The sequence below is a fragment of the Pecten maximus genome, chromosome 6 (assembly GCF_902652985.1).
Source record: "Pecten maximus chromosome 6, xPecMax1.1, whole genome shotgun sequence".
NCBI lineage: Eukaryota > Metazoa > Mollusca > Bivalvia > Pectinida > Pectinidae > Pecten > Pecten maximus.
Window position 1 is genome coordinate 27,285,514 of NC_047020.1, and position 25,290 is coordinate 27,310,803.

Here is a 25,290-nt window from a genome sequence, read left to right on the forward strand (position 1 = left end):
AAATATTTCTTGATTATTTTTTGGGTAAAATCATATTTTTGCTGACTTTGTCTGAGATTTCTATTGAAGAAGACAGAATCAGCTGCATTAGAATGACTGTTAACTGTTATAAAACTTGTGTTGACAGCTAGATTGTCACCTGACACCAATAAAACAACTCCCCTACTAATTCCCAGTATATTATAATAGACAGACACTATGCTGACACCAGTTATCAGAAATGACTTGTAGACAAAGTTTAAAAAAAAAAAAAATTTAATGGCTAAAAATTTTTCAAAATGATCGAGCCATAACATAACAAGTTCCCCAACAGATCTTGGCACCAAGCATCAACATTTTTCGGCATAGCCGTATAATATTCTTTTGGCCCCAGATATGACGTGACAGGTGGCGTTACTGGTCAAGATGAAGTATGTGATTGGTCAATGTAGCGGTCAATGCAAAATGCAGCATGCAGTTAAAAACGAAACAAAGAATAAGTGGATGTATCTTTTCATATGACACATTAATAAGATTATATTCCTGATTCAAATGCAGTCTTATTATCACCAAAAATGATTCAAACCGATATAATCCTTGCTGAAACACGTTAGTTCGTTCATTTATTTCACCAGCAGTTTTACATTAGGCCTATAACCACTAGCATTAAATCTATGCTGTTTATCTTTTTTAAAGATATTTCTTGTTTTGTTTTTGTTCTATATAAATTTGATCTTTTCTCTTCTCTTAATTTTCTCTTAATTACTTAATTTGATGCCTTAATATAGTGGATAACTGTACGAACACGTTCGAAAATTCATTTCTGTGTGTTTGAAATTGTCCTTTTAGTGAGAATGTCTTTCAATCTATTGACTACAGAAAATGAAGTATACATTTCAATAAGATGTCCAAATTCAAAATGACACCTGGCAGTCACCTCAAATGTATGATTACTATAAAACCCAATCTTGGCATGTAAAGTTTCAAAAAGATCCCATTTGTAGTTCATGAGAAACTGTTGAAAAAATATTCAAAGTCAAAATCCAACATGGCTGCAGGTGGCAATCTTGAAAATCTTATCATGTTTCAAAATATGTAATGCATAACAAAGACTCTCAATTGAACCTAGAATTTCCTGAGAAATAGCAGTAACAACTTCCAAATGTCTAAATTCTCAAAATGGCTACTGAAATTTACCTTGAGTATCCAATAATGTTAAAGATGTTTCAAAAATAGGACCTATACTTAACATGTCCATACAGTTTCAACATGACATCAGTACTGCATGACAAAAAAGTTGTAACAAGAATTAATTACCGGATGAACTGAACTGATGAAATGGAGTCAGACCACGGACAAAAAGATGAAATGGTTTACCTTAGAACTTGGCTAAATCTGATATGTCAGCAGATAATGAGATATAAATTTCTAAGTTAACATTTAACAACAAAGTTTATTGGATGCCCTTTTTTTGCTGTGAGAAGTACGGTAGCTAACAGGACCAACATCAATCGGCAAAAAAAAAAAAAAAAAAAATCCAATGATATCAAGGATTCCTTCCTTAACCATACATCATTAATCCAGAAATGTTACCAACATGTTCATTATAATGTACTCAACAAATACAGACTGGAAATGAAAGACATCAATCAAAAATACACAAGATATAATTAGGCACAAAACATCAATTTATCATCAAATAAAGCCCTTCATCAATACAACGTATTTAGCAGACTGACATCTATCTCTAGGATATTAAAATCATAAATATTTTGAACTTTATGATTTTGGTCTCTTGGATACAGAAAGGTTTCAAACAAGGGGAAGATAATCTAGTGTACAAATTTAGCTGGCCAATTCTTTACAAAAACTTTGTTGGTATAGCCAGTCTATAACTGATTCAGTAGGCAGTCAGAAATTGACAGTGTGTGGCCATTCATAGTACTTACAATTAAAAAACATCCATAAATTACACTTTTCTTCTTTCAACTTGAAAATGAAATACATGTACCAGCAATTCAATCCTTTTGAAAGTATCTAACTATTGTGTTTCCATGGACTGCCCACACATACAGTACATTGCTTGGTCAATGAATATATGCAGACCATGAAATGATGGCTACACACAGACTCCTTGATACTCCCCAGCAAAATTCCTGGTCAGTTTTACCAGAAAAAATATCTTAAATATGTTAACCTTTTATATTCAAGCAGGATACATATAATTGTTTTTCTTAAAATTAATTATTTGGCATGAAATTACATAATTGAATGCAGCTGCATGAAGACAAAGCTCTGAAGTATCAACAGTAGTCAATATTGGTCAGGGCTAACTAGGAAACCAAGTGGAGGAAACTGGACACCAAAAGTCTGAGGAACTTAAAGGTCAATCAACATTCTATTTTCATTAAATCAGAATGTTATCACAGGAGATCTTAATTGATGTCTGTTACAAATATAAAGTCCAGGGATATGTGATCAGGAGGGTGAGGAGTAACACCACAAATGATAAGGTAAATGATAGTCCACAGCCACTTAACTGTTAAGTGGCTTTACTTACTGCAGAGGAAAACTTAACAAATTCCAAAACATTGCAGATTAGAAAATGTGTGTCATTATAGACTTCTCAAAAGTAACTAATATAGCTATTCTGATGGATGAGCAAAGGTGGAAAAGTGATGAGACTGGGAGAGTTCTGATGAAGAAGGGAGATAACTCCACTGATTGGTCATTTCAGTTCAGACATCATTAAATACCACAAAGTGTGGACAATTTATCTATACAGCAAACATCCATCCTACCTCCAGAACATCAATAGGGGTCTGACACCCAGCCTTATCTGTAGAGCCGTTAGCTAGCAGTGTTTCTCTGTCCTGTGTATAGTCTTTTTACCTCTAAATTGTCTAGCCTGTGAGTATTGTACAAAGGCACACAATATATTAGCACCTTTCTAAAAGCCTTCCCTATCATACATACCATCTTGAATTTCAGATCTCATACTAAATTTTCAAAAGTGTAGAAATGTCTTTTGTTACAGCATCTTTTACATTGATGATATAGATACAGAATATTTACTAAGGACAATCTCAGACATACAGTGTCACCTATGTAAACAGAAGGAAACACCAGCGTCCAGCTGTGACAAATTCGTCAAATTATCTTAATCTGATAAAATAATATTTAAAGAACAGCATCAATAAAATGGCACGTCTCTCTGTGTGACTGTTCTGTCAATAACAGGAATCATCATGCTCTGTTTGACAAAGGTGTATGACATTGGTTAAGGGCCATAAAAATCTGGCATTAAAACAGAAATAAAAACCTGCTATTTAGAATGAAGACATCTGTTTTACAACCTAGGTGATGAAGAAAGATGTTTTAGAAACATGATAACATGTTTGCAGTGAATCAAAAAATCATATGAAGTTTTGTTTTTTTGAAATGGGAGAAAAGAAAAACAGTTGTAATCTCCTAGTAAAACATGGAAAGTTTTTAACACTACTTGGCTTTCAAAACAAGATTACTATCACAAGTAAAACATGGACTTATCAGTTCATCAGCTCACAAAAACAACTGTCGTACACAGTCAGCTGAGTTTGAGACGGTTAAGAAGAATTCAATAATGACAAATGTTTGTCCTTCAACAGAGCTCCATCAAGGCAGGAGATGGAAGAGACACAATTCGAACAAATAAATAGCCCCTTACTTATCCCAAACCAATATAAACCCACTGAAGAAAACATGAGAGTGTAGGATTGGATAAGAAATCATAAGGATGGGGTTTAGAATATATATGGGGTATACAAATAGGATAGGAGGGCTGTAGGATAGACGGGTATATAGGATAGGGGAAGTAGGATAGGAGAGATGCAAGGTAGACTCGGAGAGGTGTATAGGGTGGGGAGTGTAGGATAGGTGTGGGATAGAGAGGTATATAGGGTGGGGAGTGTAGGATAGGTGTGGGATAGAGAGGTGTATAGGGTGGGGAGTGTAGGATAGGTGTGGGATAGAGAGGTGTATAGGATGGGGAGTGTATGATAGGTGTGGGATAGAGAGGTGTATAGGGTGGGGAGTGTAGGATAGGTGTGGGACAGAGAGGTGTATAGGATGGGGAGTGTAGGATAGGTGTGGGATAGAGAGGTGTATAGGGTGGGGAGTGTAGGACAGGTGTGGGATAGAGAGGTGTATATAAGGGTTGGGAGTGTATGATAGGTGTGGGATAGAGAGGTGTATAGGGTGGGGAGTGTAGGATAGGTGTGGGATAGAGAGGTGTATAGGGTGGGGAGTGTAGGACAGGTGTGGGATAGAGAGGTGTATAGGGTGGGGAGTGTAGGATAGGTGTGGGACAGAGAGGTGTATAGGATGGGGAGTGTATGATAGGTGTGGGATAGAGAGGTGTATAGGGTGGGGAGTGTAGGATAGGTGTGGGATAGAGAGGTGTATAGGGTGGGGAGTGTAGGATAGGTGTGGGATAGAGAGGTGTATAGGGTGGGGAGTGTATGATAGGTGTGGGATAGAGAGGTGTATAGGGTGGGGAGTGTATGATAGGTGTGGGATAGAGAGGTGTATAGGGTGGGGAGTGTAGGATAGGTGTGGGATAGAGAGGTGTACTAGGGTGGGGGTCTGATAGTTGTGGGATAGAGAGGTGTCTCGGGTGGGGAGTGTATGATAGGTGTGGGAAGCAGAGGTGTGTGGGTGGGGGTGTGGTAGGTGTGGGATAGAGGGTGTATAGGATGGGGAGTGTATGCTAGGTGTGGGATAGAGCGGTGTATAGGGTGGGGGTGTAGGATAGGTGTGGGATAGAGAGGTGTATAGGGTGGGGAGTGTATGATAGGTGTGGGATAGAGAGGTGTATAGGGTGGGGAGTGTATGATAGGTGTGGGATAGAGAGGTGTATAGGGTGGGGAGTGTAGGATAGGTGTGGGATAGAGAGGTGTATAGGGTGGGGAGTGTAGGATAGGTGTGGGATAGAGAGGTGTATAGGGTGGGGAGTGTAGGATAGGTGTGGGATAGAGAGGTGTGTAGGGTGGGGAGTGTATGATAGGTGTGGGATAGAGAGGTGTATAGGGTGGGGAGTGTATGATAGGTGTGGGATAGAGAGGTGTATAGGGTGGGGAGTGTAGGATAGGTGTGGGATAGAGAGGTGTATAGGGTGGGGAGTGTAGGATAGGTGTGGGATAGAGAGGGATAGAGAGGTGTATAGGGTGGGGAGTGTATGATAGGTGTGGGATAGAGAGGTGTATAGGGTGGGAGTGTAGGATAGGTGTGGGATAGAGAGGTGTATAGGGTGGGGAGTGTAGGATAGGTGTGGGATAGAGAGGTGTATAGTGTGGGGAGTGTAGGATAAGTGTGGGATAGAGAGGTGTATAGGGTGGGGAGTGTAGGATAGGTGTGGGATAGAGAGGGGTATAGGGTGGGGAGTGTATGATAGGTGTGGGGTAGAGAGGTGTATAGGATGGGGAGTGTAGGATAAGTGTGGGATAGAGAGGTGTATAGGGTTGGGAGTGTAGGATAGGTGTGGGATAGAGAGGTGTATAGGGTGGGGAGTGTAGGATAGGTGTGGGATAGAGAGGTGTATAGGGTGGGGAGTGTAGGATAAGTGTGGGATAGAGGGGTGTATAGGGTGGGGAGTGTAGAATAGGTGTGGGATAGAGAGGTGTATAGGGTGGGGAGTGTAGGATAAGTGTGGGATAGAGAGGTGTGGGATAGAGAGGTGTATAGGGTGAACCATTTAACCCCAGTGCAGGTATTACATAATTGTGTGGTGACACATATAACACAACAACAAACTTTTGGCCCCCAACAGGAGTTCGGGAGGATGGGGTTAGGGTGGATGGATGGAGTTAGGTGATAAACAGATGTCATGGTAGGATGTGTATATTTAACTAAGGAACTGGTGTGTAGTAAAGACAAAACAAACTTTATCTCTACCCCCAATACCAGAGAAAATACACTGATTTCTACAGTCATGAAGAAAATGTTATGAATATTATAAAGATCTCCCCTACAAGCTGTTTGTGTGTACAGGGATCAGCTGGAGGTACAAATAACATTACATACAGGCCCACAAATAAGCCTGCTTCCTGTTCAGGTTTTATGTAACACATTAGACACACAAGGTGCAGGTCTGGCACATGTTGGTGTTCCCAACCATTGTTAGGAAGGTCTTCATGTAAAGCACCTGTCTTAATATGCCTAGGGTAGGAACAATAATATCACATACTGTCTGGGTCACGGGCGACTTGACCCAGAGGTAAAGCACATTACAGCGGTCTTATTAACCAACAAGACCCATTTGTTTGTCTATTGCTTTTCTTTGTCAGTCATTGATCGAACATTGGTCAATAAACATTAGCTAATAATTATCGGAGAAATCTAGTTTGTGTCTTGTATTTAATTGTAACTGGACAGGAAAACTGCAATGGCTGCAGACTGGAACTTGAGCCAAGATTTCCGAAATCTAGACGGATGCTCTTTAAAGCATTTGCACCAGCATTCTGCCAAGTCCAGTTAAATTGCACTCTCTCTCTTGAAGGAAATTATTTCTTTGACCCTCAGAAGACAAACAAGAGACCCTATACCACCATCCATGGTTATATTAAATTGGGGGCCATTAATGCAACACGAGAGCTTGAATGCACCGACCTGACTGGAACTCAAACCTGGGACCTCCTTACTCGAGACAAGAACTCAAACCTGGGACCTCCTTACTCGAGACGAGAACTCAAACCTGGGACCTCCTTACTCGAGACGAGAACTCAAACCTGGGACCTCCTTACTCGAGACAAGAACTCAAACCTGGGACCTCCTTACTCGAGACAAGCGATCTAACAATGTGAACTACCTGGCTTCAGGATTTTAGCAGTCCCGGAGTTCCATAGACAATATTTGGAATTTTATTAGATGTTGTGCCGTGTTCCATAGACAATATTTAGAAGTTTATTAGATGTTGTGCCGTGTTCCATAGACAATATTTAGAAGTTTATTAGATGTTGTGCCGTGTTCCATAGACAATATTTAGAAGTTTATTAGATGTTGTGCCGTGTTCCATAGACAATATTTAGAATTTTATTAGATGTTGTGCCATGTTCCATATACAATATTTAGAGTTTTATTAGATGTTGTGCCGTGAAGTTGTGCTGAGGTATATGTACAGTTACCATCTATATCATATCCTAGACAGACGGACAACCACATACACGCAAACTAAGCAAACCAATTATACCCACACTGAAGGTAATAGAATGATAATTGATAGTCTGTCTAGCTGTTAAGCTAGTCAGGAACATATAATGTAAGTAAGTAAAGATGGACATGCATCATCTCAGAACAAGGTTTATGCTGAAAACAAGACTTGCATGTTTTAAGACTAACTACTTGTAAATGAATTTCACACTGAATTTCAATCAGAAGCTAGATGGCCAGGATTATTATTTATCATGACAGATTCACAAAAAAAGAGCATTAAAAATATCATAAACAACCAGATTATGTCATGATATATATGAAAATTCATTTCATATGTCGAAGATGAAATGACAATACACTTAATATTTCAAATAATCTGTCATCAGGAAGTAAGGGATATACAAATGCTGTAGTTCCTGTATCCTTCCAGTGTCTGATGAAGTGAAAGTCTCTCGGTAAATATATACGTTATTATGACTGACCTCGAGCCAGACAATAGACGGATACATTGGTGTCCAATCACCTCCTCTCAAGGCCCAGTGACTCCCCCTTCCTCTCAAAGTCTAAATTGATCTTAACAAATTAAGTGGAGGTCTTCCGCACCTATTAATGGATTGAATTAATATTTATGAACAGGCTAATGATCAACCTCGAGGATAGCAGTAAAAGTCAGGAAAAACATCATCAATTTTGTCATTTATCCAATCTCAAGTGGACCTCATATTAGTAAGTACTTGCTGTGTGGCTCACACAAAATGTCGTCTCCCTGGATTCTGACACACGGACACACCGAGAACAGGACCGAAATGATTACTGATACAATATTGATGACACCCCGACTGCCCTAGTGCTGAGGGCAACATTTATGACTGATGTAATATTGATGTTCAAGTTCAAGGCCATTGGTTTCTTGAAGGCACTGGATGCTTCACAGCCAAACTTAGGTAACAGAATTCATAATTTTTCAGGGAATTCAAATTTCTTTTTACATCACTTGTTGACAAGACAAACAGCAGTACCACCAATAATACACAAATGTCTTATCACCATGGCATCCATACTTGGTTTACATACTTCCTCTTTTACTCAATATTAGAAATGATGAGAGAAGATGATTTAGGAACATGCTCAGGACAAAATGATAAGTAAACAAAGGGCCATAACTCTGTTTTAAGTGAGGCAAAACACCCAATTATAGTATGCAAATCTGAAATCCCGAGAGTTATTTCCTTTCAACCAATAGCAATTGTAGAAGGTAATAAACAGTCTGATAGACTGACAGATGGGGTACAAACCTAAAGTCTTTTATGTAGTACCCATGAGAGACTATCAATATCACATCAACTGTAGCATTATTGTGAACATTCCAAATACTAATAGTAAAGTCATTCATTAATTAACCAAGTCAAAATAATTATCAATTAATTAGCATGGAACTCGTTTGTAAAGAAGATAAGAGTTGGAGGTTAAGAATATTCTAGTATAGCTTCTTAGAAGATGGTTGAGGAGTTAAAACAAGGAAGCATGACTCGATCTTATAAAGTGTTGACAGATTTAAGCAAGGTAGCATAATGCCTTAGAATGATGGACTGATTTGAGTAAGGAACATGACTCCTTAAAGAGGGTTGACAAATTTAAGCAAAGAAGCATAACTCCCTAAAGAGTGTTGACAGATTTAAGTAAGGTAACATGACTCCTTAAAGAGTGTTGACAGATTTAAGTAAGGTAACATGACTCCTTAAAGAGTGTGACAGATTTAAGTAAGGTAACATGACTCCTTAAAGAGTGTTGACAGATTTAAGTAAGGTAACATGACTCCTTAAAGAGTGTTGACAGATTTAAGCAAGGTAGCATAACACCTTAAAGAGTGTTGACAGATTTAAGCAAGGTCAGCATAATGCCTTTAAATGATTGACTGATTTGAGTAAGGAACATGACTCCTTAAAGAGTGTTGACTGATTTAAGCAAGGTAGCATAACTCCTTAAAGAGTGTTGACAGATTTGAGTAAGGTAGCATAACGCCTTAAAGAGTGTTGACAGATTTAGGTAAGGTAACATCACTCCTTAAAGAGTGTTGACAGATTTGAGTAAGGTAGCATAACTCCTTAAAGTGTGTTGACAGATTTAGGTAAGGTAGCATAACACCTTAAAATGATGGACTGATTTGAGTAAGGAACATGACTCCTTAAAGAGTGTTGACAGATTTAAGCAAGGTAGCATAATGCCTTTAAATGATGGACTGATTTGAGTACGGTAGCATCACTCCTTAAAGTGTTGACAGGAACAGCATAAATGCAGTTGTTACTGAAATATGACAAGAAAGGTGCTATGTACAAGGGGTTGCTTGGTTATTTTGACAAGGTCTGGACAGGTTTATTACAAGTTTACAATTAGAGCAGCCTCAGGGAAGTATACATCCCTCCCACATTGACGCCTGGTAATGGTGCGTGTACCAGCCATTACCTCCACACTTCTTTTTAAAGTTGCAATTATTGCAAATCCTGTTTTTAGATTTGGGAGAGGAATATGATGAAGACATCAGTAACATGTTGGAACATGATTTGCCTTGGAGATAAGGATTGTTTTTACACTCAAAGTTTTGTGATCCTACAGCCATGCTCCACCAGGTATCAATAGGCGTGGAAATGCTGAGAGCGTTAATGAGAAGTTGGGTAATACTTTCATGTGAAATCAGCCTGACTTTTGACTTCAGTGGTGATTTAATGGTGATTGTAGGAGCCTTAGGGCTGTGACATGGGGGGAGTGGGGATTTGCATAGGGGACGGTGACTTTTCCTCCTAATCAACATAACATACCAATGTTTTACTGATTGGAAATTGAGTTACTTATTACCATTTGATGATGGTACCAACTGCTCCGACAAATGGAATATTCATTAGGACAATGTTTTAGAGAGGTGGTATTCCTAGATGATAAGCAGCTAATGGACTCAAATTAACTTACAACCATTTCATCACCACACAAAAACACATTTCTGACACTACAAAAAATTCTTACGTCCTGTTTCTCACAAATTGCCTTTCTGATGTTTACGCTTAAAGTCGCAATTAAATGTAAATAGGTATAATGGAGTTGTATGAAGACTTGTAAAGTAAGGATCAACATGTAGGGAATGATACTCAATATAACTTAATCACCATGATATACATCTCACAATTCTCAAAAAAATCCGATATTTTATCTCTGTATGTAATTCCTTTAGTTTTTAAAGGTGCCTTAAAGCTTGTTAGGTATAAACTAAAATAATGTCCCAACATTCTCAACACCCAGCCATATCATCACACCACAAACTATCATACTTAACACCCAGCCATATCATCACACCACAAACTATCATACTCAACAGCCAGCCATATCATCACACCACAAACTATCATACCCAACACCCAGCCATATCATCACACCACAAACTATCATACCCAACACCCAGCCATATCATCACACCACAAACTATCATACCCAACACCCAGCCATATCATCACACCACAAACTATCATACTCAACAGCCAGCCATATCATCACACCACAAACTATCATACTCAACAGCCAGCCATATCATCACACCACAAACTATCATACCCAACACCCAGCCATATCATCACACCACAAACTATCATACTCAACACCCAGCCATATCATCACACCACAAACTATCATACTCAACAGCCAGCCATATCATCACACCACAAACTATCATACCCAACACCCAGCCATATCATCACACCACAAACTATCATACCCAACACCCAGCCATATCATCACACCACAAACTATCATACCCAACACCCAGCCATATCATCACACAACAAACTATCATACTCAACACCCGGCCATATCATCACACCACAAACTATCATACCCAACACCCAGCCATATCATCACACCACAAACTATCATACCCAACACCCAGCCATATCATCACAACACAAACTATCATACTCAACACCCAGCCATATCATCACACCACAAACTATCATACCCAACACCCAGCCATATCATCACACCACAAACTATCATACTCAACACCCAGCCATATCATCACACCACAAACTATCATACTCAACACCCAGCCATATCATCACACCACAAACTATCATACCCAACAGCCAGCCATATCATCACACCACAAACTATCATACCCAACAGCCAGCCATATCATCACACCACAAACTATCATACCCAACACCCAGCCATATCATCACACCACAAACTATCATACCCAACACCCAGCCATATCATCACACCGCAAACTATCATATTCAACACCCAGCCATATCATCACATCACAAACTATCATACCAAACACCCAGCCATATCATCACACCACAAACTATCATACCCAACACCCAGCCATATCATCACACCACAAACTATTATACTCAACACCCGGCCATATCATCACACCACAAACTATCATACCCAACACCCAGCCATATCATCACACCACAAGCTATCATACCCAACACCCAGCCATATCATTACACCACAAACTATCATACCCAACACCCAGCCATATCATCACACCACAAACTATCATACCCAACACCCGGCCATATCATCACACCACAAACTATCATACTCAACACCCAGCCATATCATCACATCACAAACTATCATACTCAACACCCAGCCATATCATCACACCTACAAACTATCATACTAACACTCAGCCATATCATCACACCACAAATTGCAATGTTACTTTAAGTAACAAGGCATTGTGGAAAGATACTAACACCCTCGTGGCAAACCTGGACAATGAACGTGAATTATGAATTGAACAGGCCGACACAAGTGGAATTTATTGTGATCTGTTTTATTAACAACAAATTGATACTCAACTGCATTTGTATTTGAACTCCTGAAATAGGTGTTGGTTGTGTCACCTTTTAATGTATTTACGGTTCTTGCACACTGACCTTGATGTGGTCATGATGTGTATGAAGTTTGATGAAATTATCATGTATGGCTTGAAAGTTATGGTCCGGACTAGGTAAATATCATTTATTTTAAAAAGGGGAATAACTCCTTTATCATGCATTATCATGCATGGTTTGATAGTTATGTTCCGTACTTACATAAGGGCAGATCCCTATATAGCCTCGGCGACTCGTCGCACGAGGGTTTAATTACTGATAAACTGTAGGGGCAAAGATTCTATAACTTAGATACGGATTGAGGCCAGGGCATTACTGGTGCTATTTTGACTCAATTTTTAGCAATTTTTTTATTGATCAATGGTAACATCAAAACTCAAATTATCCATTGGTAAAACTTTTCTGTGGTCTAAGAAATTTGTATGTACACTTCATACCTTTGCTTATTGAATACTTCTCAAAATAATTTTAATTTAGAGCCTTGAAAAATTGTCAAAAACTATCCAAAGATTCATCTCAAAACTATTGCAACTAAAATATGTCTGTGAGATGTAAATGGGAAGTTTAGGTTGAAGTCTAGCAAAAATGGGCGTTTATGAAAATGTTGCAGGTAAAAAGTTTAAAGCAGTTACGGAATATGTTTTGAACTGCGTACATGAAAGATCTGAAATGTTCAGAGTCATAAGAATGTCAATATTTTTTGTCTATTATAGTTCACCAACACCTCAGGGATCTATAGTTTTGTCTGCTTCCTGGAAAGGAATGAAATTACTGTACAATAACTTACCATAGGGATTCTGATTAAAGTGATTACTACAGAGATTCTGTGAAAAGTGATTACCATAGAGATTCACAGACCAAATGATACAGAACCTGCTAGGTTTTTTTAAACGGATTATTGAAAAATAAAAGTCCTTGGCTTATATGTTAAACAATATCCTCTAACAAATTCCATAAGGTACTGTTCATTGTCTGATTCCGCCTGCATCACACATAAGGAATGCTAATTCAATTCTTTTGGATAAAGATTGTTTTTTGAGAATTTTAATACCTTGTTAAAGTTGTATGTTTCCTGTCTAGCTGTAGTTGGTACAGCTGCTGAGATTTCCTCTGATCTTTCAGCCTTTACATATACCCAGTCAGCCTGGTTCTCACTAATTGGTTCACTGTATTGGAGCCCCACAACACAGAGATGGCCCCTTAACATGTACAATAATGACTCACGCCATTTATTACTCAATTTTTTCAGTTCTAACAAAAACTTATGTGAAAAAAGCCCAAACTGAGGTTCATTGCTGGTACAAACAGCTTCAGACATCTGTGATGTTTCTATTTTAAAGAATATGTCTCATAAAGATGTTTATAAAATAAAAGTATTCCTTCTAAAATTTGATAATTTTCTAAAAATATTGTTTTGACACTAAGATCCTTGGTGTATGCACTGTGATATGGCTATGATAGAGTCATATAGCTGTACTCTCTAACATGTGTTTGCCCAGCAGTAAATCAGCCTACTTTACACATATATGTCAGAAGTTAATTTGTATATATTTCCTGTATGTTATGGAGACCCTCTGATAAATATTTTCTGGCAAAATATATCTGTTCCTTAATCCGTTACTATCTGATGTTAGCCAGAAATTGAACACAGATGGGCATGGTTAACAAGAGTCGTTGTAATGGTGGCACAAAAATCAAATTGCTGCTGAACGAAGCAAGCTATGGTGAGAAAGGGGAAGTGGAGAGTTCCTGTTTTGTGGGATTCTTATAGAAATGCTTTGATCCTGTCCTAACTCAATCAAATGACTATACTCTGATGAGATCGTGGAAAATAGGAGGAGGTCGTACAGATTAACGTTTGTTGTTTACATGGTCATTACAGTATACTTGAGGTCACATATTCTTTAGGTTAGGGTTAGGGTTAGTGTCTTTCATAAAAGTACACATTATGAAAGGTATACCATACAGTAATGGCTTTGTGTTGTTTTAATATTCAGGATTTAATTACATGAAGGAGAGTCAACTTGTTTATTTATACACAGAGTTAGAATTTGTAAGGAAAATAATTATAATTTGATTATAGAAAATTAGGATTTAGTGACAAAGAGGAACAGGATTAAGTTACACAGATAATTGGGATTTAGTTATAAAGATAATGAGGATTTCGTTTATAGAAAAGGCACTTAGTTACCCAGAGAATTGGGGATTTAGTTACAAAGAGAATAAGGATTTAATAATTCAGAGAATTAGGATTTAGTCATACAGAGAGATAGGATTACGTTACACAGATAATTGAGATTTAATTAGTTCCACAGATAATTAGGATTTAATCAAATAGAAATTTTAGATTTAGTTATACAGAGAATTTGGTTAAGTTAATACTGAGAATTGGTATTTAGTTACACAGAGAATAAGGATATAGTTCCACAGATAATTAGGATTTAATTATACAGAAAATTAGGATTTAGTTAAACAGAGAAGTATGATTTAGCTACAAAGAGAATTAGGATTTAGTTAAACAGAGAAGTATGATTTAGCTACAAAGAGAATAATGTACCATGTATTAAGTTTTTGCCCCAGACAGTTAATTCTTTCCTAGTGACATAAAATTGATAGCACAGGATGTGAAAAAAAGCAGAACGATGCAGATGCATAATTAAATATTTTCAAGCCAATCAATCTAAATCAGCTAATGAAGTAACAAACAAGCAGCTGATGTATTGTTGGTAATAGTGCTTCACCATCAAACATCAGATTAAAACACTTTTTTTTCCAGTTTGGTTTTGCTTTGCTTAAATCAAAGTTAATGTAAAGAAATAGAGCTATGAAATTATACCATGGATTTGTGTCTGCCACAGCAAAAACTAGTGTCAAAATATATGGTCCAGTCGGTTTAGTTTATTAGGATCGAATGAAATTGTAAATCCAGTCAGCCATATATTATTAATAGAACATATTTTGTGATTCGCTAGTTGCCTAAGGCAAGACTACAGTCCCTATAAGACCTGAGTTGATAAAAAATGGCACTACTGAACTTATACTAAATTATCTTCTCCTAGTTTAAAATACAAAGGCCAATAGGCCTTAACGGTCACCTGAGCTTTGATCTATTTTAGCATTTTTGGCCCCTGTGACCTTGAATGTAGGTCAAGGCCATCCATTTGAACAAACTTGGTAGCGCTTCATCCAAGCATGCTACAGACCTAATATTGGGTCTGTGGGCCTTTTGGTTATCAAGAAGAAGTCTTTTAAAGATTTAAGCATATTTGACCCCTGTGACCTTGAATGAAGGTAAAGGTCATCCATTTGATCAAACTTGGTAGCCCTTCATCCCAGCATGCTACAGACCTAATATTGGGTCTCTGGGCCTTTTGGTTATCAAGCAGAAGTCATTTAAAAATTTCAGTATATTTGACCCCTGTGACCTTGAATGAAGGTCAAGGTCATCTATTTGAACAAACATGGTAGCCCTTCATTCCAGCATGCTACAGACTCAATATCAGGTCTCTGGGCCTGTTGGTAATTGAGAAGAAGTTAAAAATATAAAGCGTTTACGATGCACAACGGTGACGGACAATGCCGGACAAAAGGCGATCGCAATAGGTCAACTGAAACTTCGTCTAAGGTGACCTAATAAAAGTCACAATTTTCATTTTAATCTTTGATATTCTACAGACAATTTAAGGTACAAGGCCCGCAGTCTAAAGAGTCAAATGGGTCCATTTTGTTTTATTCTGATGTATTAGTTGTGAAGACAGCAACATTAACAGACTGAGGTTACCTGATGTATTGGTTACGATTCTTTAGGGGTGACCTTTACACTAACAGACTGAGGTTACCTGATGTATTGGTTACGATTCTTTAGGGGCGACCTTTACACTAACAGACTGAGGTTATCTGATATATTGGTTACGATTTCTTAGGGGCGACCGTTACACTAACAGACTGAGGTTACCTGATGTATTGGTGACCTTTACACTAACAGACTGAGGTTATCTGATATATTGGTTACGATTTCTTAGGGGCGACCGTTACTATAACAGACTGAGGTTACCTGATATATTGGTTACAATTCTTTAGGGGCGACCATTACACTAACAGACTGAGGTTACCTGATCTATTGGTTTACGATTCTTTAGGGGCGACTGTTACACTAACATACTGAGGTTACCTGATGTATTGGTTACGATTCTTAAGGGGTGACCTTTAAACTAACAGACTGAGGTTACCTGATATATTGGTTACGATTCTTTAGGGGCGACCTTTACACTAACAGACTGAGGTTACCTGATATATTGGTGACCTTTACACTAACAGACTGAGGTTACCTGATCTATTGGTTTACGATTCTTTAGGGGCGACTGTTACACTAACATACTGAGGTTACCTGATGTATTGGTTACGATTCTTAAGGGGTGACCTTTAAACTAACAGACTGAGGTTACCTGATATATTGGTTACGATTCTTTAGGGGCGACCTTTACACTAACAGACTGAGGTTACCTGATATATTGGTTATGATTCTTTAGGGGTGACTGTTACACTAACAAACTGAGGTTACCTGATGTATTGGTTACGATTATTTAGGGGTGACAGTTACACTAACAGACTGAGGTTACCTGATATATTGGTTACGATTCTTTAGGGGCGACCTTTACACTAACAGACTGAGGTTACCTGATGTATTGGTTACGATTCTTTAGGGGCGACCGTTACACTAACAGACTGAGGTTACCTGATATATTGGTTACGATTCTTTAGGGGCGACCTTTACACTAACAGACTGAGGTTACCTGATGTATTGGTTACGATTCTTTAGGGGCGACCGTTACACTAACAGACTGAGGTTACCTGATGTATTGGTTACGATTCTTTAGGGGCGACCGTTACACTAACAGACTGAGGTTACCTGATATATTGGTTTACGATTCTTTAGGGGCGACTGTTACACTAACAGACTGAGGTTACCTGATGTATTGGTTACGATTCTTTAGGGGCGACCTTTACACTAACAGACTGAGGTTACCTGATATATTGGTGACCTTTACACTAACAGACTGAGGTTACCTGATATATTGGTTACGATTCTTTAGGGGCGACTGTTACACTAACAGACTGAGGTTACCTGATGTATTGGTTACGATTCTTTAGGGGCGACCGTTACACTAACAGACTGAGGTTACCTGATATATTGGTTTACGATTCTTTAGGGGCGACTGTTACACTAACAGACTGAGGTTACCTGATGTATTGGTTACGATTCTTTAGGGGCGACCGTTACACTAACAGACTGAGGTTACCTGATATATTGGTTACGATTCTTTAGGGGCGACCGTTACACTAACAGACTGAGGTTACCTGATGTATTGGTTTACGATTCTTTAGGGGCGACCATTACACTAACATACTGAGGTTACCTGATGTATTGGTTTACGATTCTTTAGGGGCGACTGTTACACTAACATACTGAGGTTACCTGATATATTGGTTTACGATTCTTTAGGGGCGACTGTTACACTAACATACTGAGGTTACCTGATGTATTGGTTTACGATTCTTTAGGGGCGACCGTTACACTAACAGACTGAGGTTACCTGATATATTGGTTTACGATTCTTTAGGGGTGACCTTTACACTAACAGACTGAGGTTACCTGATATATTGGTTTACGATTCTTTAGGGGCGACCGTTACACTAACATACTGAGGTTACCTGATGTATTGGTTTACGATTCTTTAGGGGCGACCGTTACACTAACATACTGAGGTTACCTGATGTATTGGTTTACGATTCTTTAGGGGCGACCATTACACTAACATACTGAGGTTACCTGATGTATTGGTTTACGATTCTTTAGGGGCGACTGTTACACTAACATACTGAGGTTACCTGATATATTGGTTTACGATTCTTTAGGGGCGACTGTTACACTAACATACTGAGGTTACCTGATGTATTGGTTACGATTCTTTAGGGGCGACCGTTACACTAACAGACTGAGGTTACCTGATATATTGGTTTACGATTCTTTAGGGGTGACCTTTACACTAACAGACTGAGGTTACCTGATATATTGGTTTACGATTCTTTAGGGGCGACCGTTACACTAACATACTGAGGTTACCTGATGTATTGGTTACGATTCTTTAGGGGCGACCGTTACACTAACATACTGAGGTTACCTGATGTATTGGTTACGATTCTTTAGGGGCGACCGTTACATTAACAGACTGAGGTTACCTGATGTATTGGTTACGATTCTTTAGGGGCGACCGTTACATTAACAGACTGAGGTTACCTGATATATTGGTTTACGATTCTTTAGGGGCGACCATTACACTAACATACTGAGGTTACCTGATATATTGGTTTACGATTCTTTAGGGGCGACTGTTACACTAACATACTGAGGTTACCTGATGTATTGGTTACGATTCTTAAGGGGTGACCTTTAAACTAACAGACTGAGGTTACCTGATATATTGGTTACGATTCTTTAGGGGCGACCTTTACACTAACAGACTGAGGTTACCTGATATATTGGTGACCTTTACACTAACAGACTGAGGTTACCTGATCTATTGGTTTACGATTCTTTAGGGGCGACTGTTACACTAACATACTGAGGTTACCTGATGTATTGGTTACGATTCTTAAGGGGTGACCTTTAAACTAACAGACTGAGGTTACCTGATATATTGGTTACGATTCTTTAGGGGCGACCTTTACACTAACAGACTGAGGTTACCTGATATATTGGTTATGATTCTTTAGGGGTGACTGTTACACTAACAAACTGAGGTTACCTGATGTATTGGTTACGATTATTTAGGGGTGACAGTTACACTAACAGACTGAGGTTACCTGATATATTGGTTACGATTCTTTAGGGGCGACCTTTACACTAACAGACTGAGGTTACCTGATGTATTGGTTACGATTCTTTAGGGGCGACCGTTACACTAACAGACTGAGGTTACCTGATATATTGGTTACGATTCTTTAGGGGCGACCTTTACACTAACAGACTGAGGTTACCTGATGTATTGGTTACGATTCTTTAGGGGCGACCGTTACACTAACAGACTGAGGTTACCTGATGTATTGGTTACGATTCTTTAGGGGCGACCGTTACACTAACAGACTGAGGTTACCTGATGTATTGGTTATGATTCTTTAGGGGCGACTGTTACACTAACAGACTGAGGTTACCTGATGTATTGGTGACCTTTACACTAACAGACTGAGGTTACCTGATGTATTGGTTTACGATTCGTTAGAGGCGACCGTTACACTAACAGACTGAGGTTACCTGATGTATTAGTTACGATTCTTTAGGGACGACCTTTACACTAACAGACTGAGGTTACCTGATGTATTGGTTACGATTCTTTAGAGGCGACCGTTACACTAACAGACTGAGGTTACCTGATGTATTGGTTTACGATTCTTTAGAGGCGACCTTTACACTAACAGACTGAGGTTACCTGATGTATTGGTTTACGATTCTTTAGAGGCGACCTTTACACTAACAGACTGAGGTTACCTGATGTATTGGTTTACGATTCTTTAGGGGTGACCTTTACACTAACAGACTGAGGTTACCTGATGTATTGGTTACGATTCTTTAGGGGCGACCTTTACATTAACAGACTGAGGTTTAATACCCGATGTATTGGTTACGATTCTTTAGGGGCGACCGTTACTACTAACAGACTGAGGTTACCTGATATATTGGTTACGATTCTTTAGGGGCGACCGTTACACTAACAGACTGAGGTTACCTGATGTATTGGTTACGACTTTTTAAAGTGACTTTGACTGTTACAATCAATGTTACAAAATATTACTAGTTATAATATTTTTAGCAAGAGGCTCAATGGGCCTGTTTCACTCACCTGCTTCTAGAGCTTCTAAACTTTGAAAATTACCTAGATTATTTACACAGACACTAAGCTTATAACCACTTCAAATATTAGACTATCGTCTAGGGTTATTCATGCTTATGACTTTCCCTTAATTACAATCATTAAAAGTGTCCACAACTATGTTTGTATATATAGTGGCTTTAAGGGTGATTAAGGGTACACTAACATACTCAGACTGTCCAGTAATGATAAATCCTATAATTCACTCACTACTAATGTTTACAATGGAAGCAAAACTTTCCAGCCTCAGCATCAATATTTCACCCTGCTTTCTCCAATATTTGAGTATTTTGTCTATGATACACCCATCAATGTGTTCCCACCTTCAGCTGTCAGAGAGACGTACCATACGACCCCAGGTTAGGGTAAACTGACATATGTCACAATGTAATATGTTCTTCTTCCCCAGACAACTAAACCTCACAGCAAAAAACCTCACAGTGCGACTTCCTCAGGGTGTCAGGGCACTTCCTTCGTCATATGCCATATCCAATCAACAGACTACATACATCACCAAGCCAAATGTTGTAACAATTCATAGGAACTGCTTTTCTAAAGAACAATATATACTTAAGTATTACTAATCTGTCTGAAAAAACCCCATGACAAAAGATCACAGGATCAGATCCCTCATAGAGAATACGAATATGTAGATAAAACTTAAACATGCAGGTTTTTTTTTTAGAATTAAACATGAAACACTTTGCCTTGTCATGATTTGGATGCTACGAAACTTTGGGAGGTTCAAACACAATGTCAAAAGAATCAAAGATTAAAACAATGATATGTGATACAACATCCATATTGTCACTCTGGTAAAATGATATAGTCTCTGTTATTATATTTTTTGCCTGCAAAATAAAGAGAATTATCAAACTGATAAAACTTACATTTCAATTGCAGTGATCGGCAGTGAAAATATGTAAGATTTTGCAGTGAAAACACAAGGTTTCGCTTCGGCATGGGCACAGTAATACAAGACGGACTACGTTTTATTATCTTGTTTACATAAATAGTGGATTAAATATTATGTTTTAGAAATTAATAAACAAGAACTGGAGTTTAAAGGTGTTTATTATTTTTGATATATTTTTAAATGGGGAACTATAATTTGTAGCGAAAGATATTTTTAAAGTGAGTACAAATATGTATGTCTGCTATAATTAGAACATCAATAACGGATACGACAAATCGTACAACACATCGGGCATCTAAAACACAGAGAGTTAATCATTATAAAGGATTATTATATATACGACTCCTAGGCAGAAAGTAATAAAACCTTAACAAAAAAATAAAATAATTTCTATTGAAGATTTGTGTAATAAGGAAGCTTGAGGTATTTGGTAGCATGTAGAGTCTTTCTGTACAGATCCGCGATGGTTTTTTCCTGGTATTTCTTATATTGATAAAACCGTAGGAGCTCCATTGTAGGACGACAGAGCATGCCCATCAGCCATGTCCATCAGGCGTGTGCCGTATCGATGGTCAGCTGACACATGAATGTCACCTTATTCATTTACGGAGAATTTGTTCTAGTTATAGATGAAAAATGTGATAAGTGATTTCTCCAGGGGTTGACCAATTGTGAGCCTTTGTCAGATACAAAACTTGACAAATTTTTTCTGGAGTTATATCCTACTTCACCATCTAATCACATAATTAAACCTCACATGTCTGTATCCCCTCCACACCAGGTTACGGAGAGGGCGGGGCAGTCACGGCGGGGCTACTTATTTCATAGTCAGTCATCTTTTGATATCAGAAATATGACAAATGAACCGTAACAAGTCAAATCAGGACAAGAAGACACTAGATTGGAAAATAATTAAAACGGCAACACTTGACAATTTTAATCCAGGGGACCTAATCATGGAAGTGCAGTGGGCTACCCTGATAAAGAATCGTCAGATACCGAAGCTTATTATCGAACAGACATGGCTTAATTTGTTTGGATGGACACATCCACTTGTACTTCCGTGTCCGCAGACATTTCATAATCAACAGAGTCAAAAGAACCTCTTAACAAGTGACGACAAAGTCATATTTAATTTATTACTGATGAGTTGATGGAATGAGAGGGAGTTGATCAATCAGAGTACAAAAGACTTCTTTATCCTCCGAGAATACTGCGGACAGAAACAGCACTAAACCAAGTGAAAATACCACACATATGTCACAACAGCATTAATTTTCTCTTAGTACTCAAATTGAGAGATCAACATCTCAGATGACATGTCCAGATTTCTGTATTCAGACAATTTCTTGGCCATCCTGTCTCCTCAATGGTCAATTAAATATCTTCAGAGACATGAAATGCTGAATAATTACCGGGAGAAAGGATAGTAAAGGTTGGTTGGTTTTGTGTTAAGCAAAAGAAAAATTATCATGGAATGAGAAACTGAATTACACAGATGAAATATGGAGTTAGAAGGGTTTTTTTAAAAGAATATGATGGTCATTAATGCATTATACTTCATTTTGACTCTATTTCATGTAAAATAAACACATTACCATAATGAGTATTCAATTAAACAATCATAAATCCACTTATTAAAACCAGACACATTAGCTTATATTTACAATAGCAGTACTGCAGTAGAGGGAAAGTGACAACAAGTTTTTTTCAGTAAAAAAACCTGACGACCACAAAGATGATAATTGACCCTTAGATTACAGTCAATTTGAATGCAGTGCTGTTGACAATGAGCCTCACTAGAGACAAAACCTGCATACAAGTACTCTTATCACACCTAAACATATTATTACAACATGCTCCAAGTAGACATCATGTCTCTTGCAACACTGAACTTAATAAGAAAATGGACATCTCCACTGCTAATGGAAAGGATGAATATCAATAGACCAATCTTTTTTTACTAGCAATCTATATTCTGCTGTCGGTTTCTGTAGAAGATGCATGTGAAACTGACGAGGATGTAAATATCCTGTCAATCGCTTGTCTATCTTAAATCAGCTGCTGCAGTAGCAATGGACATCCCTTGTTATCTTGATCAAAGGTGAAGGTCACAGATCTAGATCTGGTAGCAATGAAGGACAAGCCGTATAAGTTTCAGGTAACAAGTTTTAGCAGGTGTTAGAGGTATTTAACATACTTATTTCTACACATACTTGTTCTTATCATATTTTTCTAATATAAAATCATATGAAAATATTTTGAGAATGGTGATATCTTGTACGTAGCTTCCTACAGCCATCTCATTTCTGTCTTTAAATATGGCCTTGCATCTTACACCAAGAGGGATTGCAAGTGATATCTGATTTTTTTTTTATGTCTGAAAGCCCTGCAGTTGTAGTTCTATACAAGTTAGATCTATTCAGAAGATGGAAGGATATATGTTTGCGTCCCTGCATGATCATGACACTTTACACTAGTTAATGCTTAATCCTTTCATGTACCGAGTTGGGAATCATACCATCGTTGCTTAAGTCTCAGATAGCTTCCAAATAATCAACATGATGGTGAAACTTTTGTTTCTGAAATCTACATAAAAGAAATTAATTTATTAAGATTTTTTTTATATTAAACAAAAACCTGAAAATGTCCTTGGCTTTTTCTACCAAACTAATTGCTTTACAAATTTTAAAATATAACTGAATGGTAAAGCTTAAGAGGCCTTCTATTTTTATTTTCCAATGTGAATGACTAGGAATTTGAAGCAACTTTCAGAGAATCCAAACTACTTTTATTATTGTTTGTGTTCTACACAGACAATAATAGCAGTTCACACAATCTGGTACACTTAGTTAGATATGGTATATAGCATTGTCTTCTTCTTTCCTTGATATTAAGATAAATATAAGAAGGGAGATAACTGCATGTGCGTGACTGATCCTGGTACTGATGGGAGCTCCCCATGTTGACAGATAGCTCCTCCAGCTGGTATAATGGCCTCCCTATCTTATCTCAGTCCACCACACAACTTGGCCAATCAAACAGGCCAGCTCCATCTCACAATAATAACTCAATGATAAACACCAATTCTACTTTGATATAAACTTTTGAAGAGAGAGTTTTATGAGTTTTCTGTAAGAGAATCTTCACGAATAATTAATCATTATCAAGACCTGCAGATAAACTCCAGTAGGCATTCAAATTGTGTGTATAGGCAAGACCATTACCAGTGTATGGTACATGTCCAAATAATCATAACCAGATCCTGTCAAAATGTTATCACTGAAAGAAAACATAACAACTTAATGTTCTGCAAGGTGGGCTGGGTTAAATATTCCAGTGTGACAGTACTATACCAGTGACTTCAGTACATCATAAATCAATTACATTGAAGGGAAAATGATGCAAAACAAATGATGACATTGATACATAGTAACATATTTGTTATCCTTCGTATTTTAACTTATCTTCCATTTGTCATTGTAGATTGTGAATCCATATTGAATCTGATGATAGGAAAAGTGAGAATTGGAGAAAATGGTTAATTGAAACAATAATATTTCCATCTATTAAGAGTATTTGATCCTACCTTATTTGGGTTTTGAGAAGAAGATTTTTGAAATTTTCTTTTTTGTAACTTATATTTTTTATTCAATACAATGATACATGTATATGTTAAACGGAGCACTTTGTAAACATCTATATAATACCACTCATACATATCAATTAAGCCAACAACTTCCTTAACATTTAAGGACAACGATCCAACAACTTCCCTAACCTCTAATGACAACCATCCAACAACTTCCCTAACCTCTAATGACAACCATCCAACAACTTCCCTAACCTCTAAGGACGACCATCCAACAACTTCCCTAACCTCTAATGACAACCACACAACAACTTCCCTAACCTCTAATGACAACCATCTAACAACTTCCCTTTAACCTCTAATGACAACCATTCAACAACTTCCCTAACCTCTAATGACAACCACACAACAACTTCCCTAACCTCTAAGGACAACCATCCAACAACTTCCCTAACCTCTAATGACAACCATCCAACAACTTCCCTAACCTCTAATGACAACCATCTAACAACTTCCCTTATCTCTAAGGACAACCACACAACAACTTCCCTTCTCTCTAAGGACAACCATCCAACAACTTCCCTAACCTCTAATGACAACCATCTAACAACTTCCCTAACCTCTAAAGACAACCATCCAACAACTTCCCTAACCTCTAATGACAACCATCTAACAACTTCCCTAACCTCTAAGGACAACCATCCAACAACTTCCCTAACCTCTAAAGACAACCATCCAACAACTTCCCTAACCTCTAATGACAACCATCTAACAACTTCCCTAACCTCT

The 25,290-nt window shown here is 38.0% G+C and overlaps 1 protein-coding gene and 1 long non-coding RNA gene across 3 annotated transcripts in view; one reads left to right on the top strand and one right to left on the bottom strand.

Annotated features, from left to right (window-relative positions):
• LOC117329417 (ATP-dependent (S)-NAD(P)H-hydrate dehydratase-like) overlaps nt 1-25,290 on the bottom strand; it is a 160,125-nt gene that overhangs the window by 82,378 nt on the left and 52,457 nt on the right. The window lies entirely within an intron of this gene.
• Nucleotides 4,120-5,290, top strand: LOC117329421. Its single transcript, XR_004533186.1, has 3 exons — nt 4,120-4,569; nt 4,772-5,149; nt 5,243-5,290. It is a non-coding gene; the product is annotated as an uncharacterized LOC117329421 (long non-coding RNA).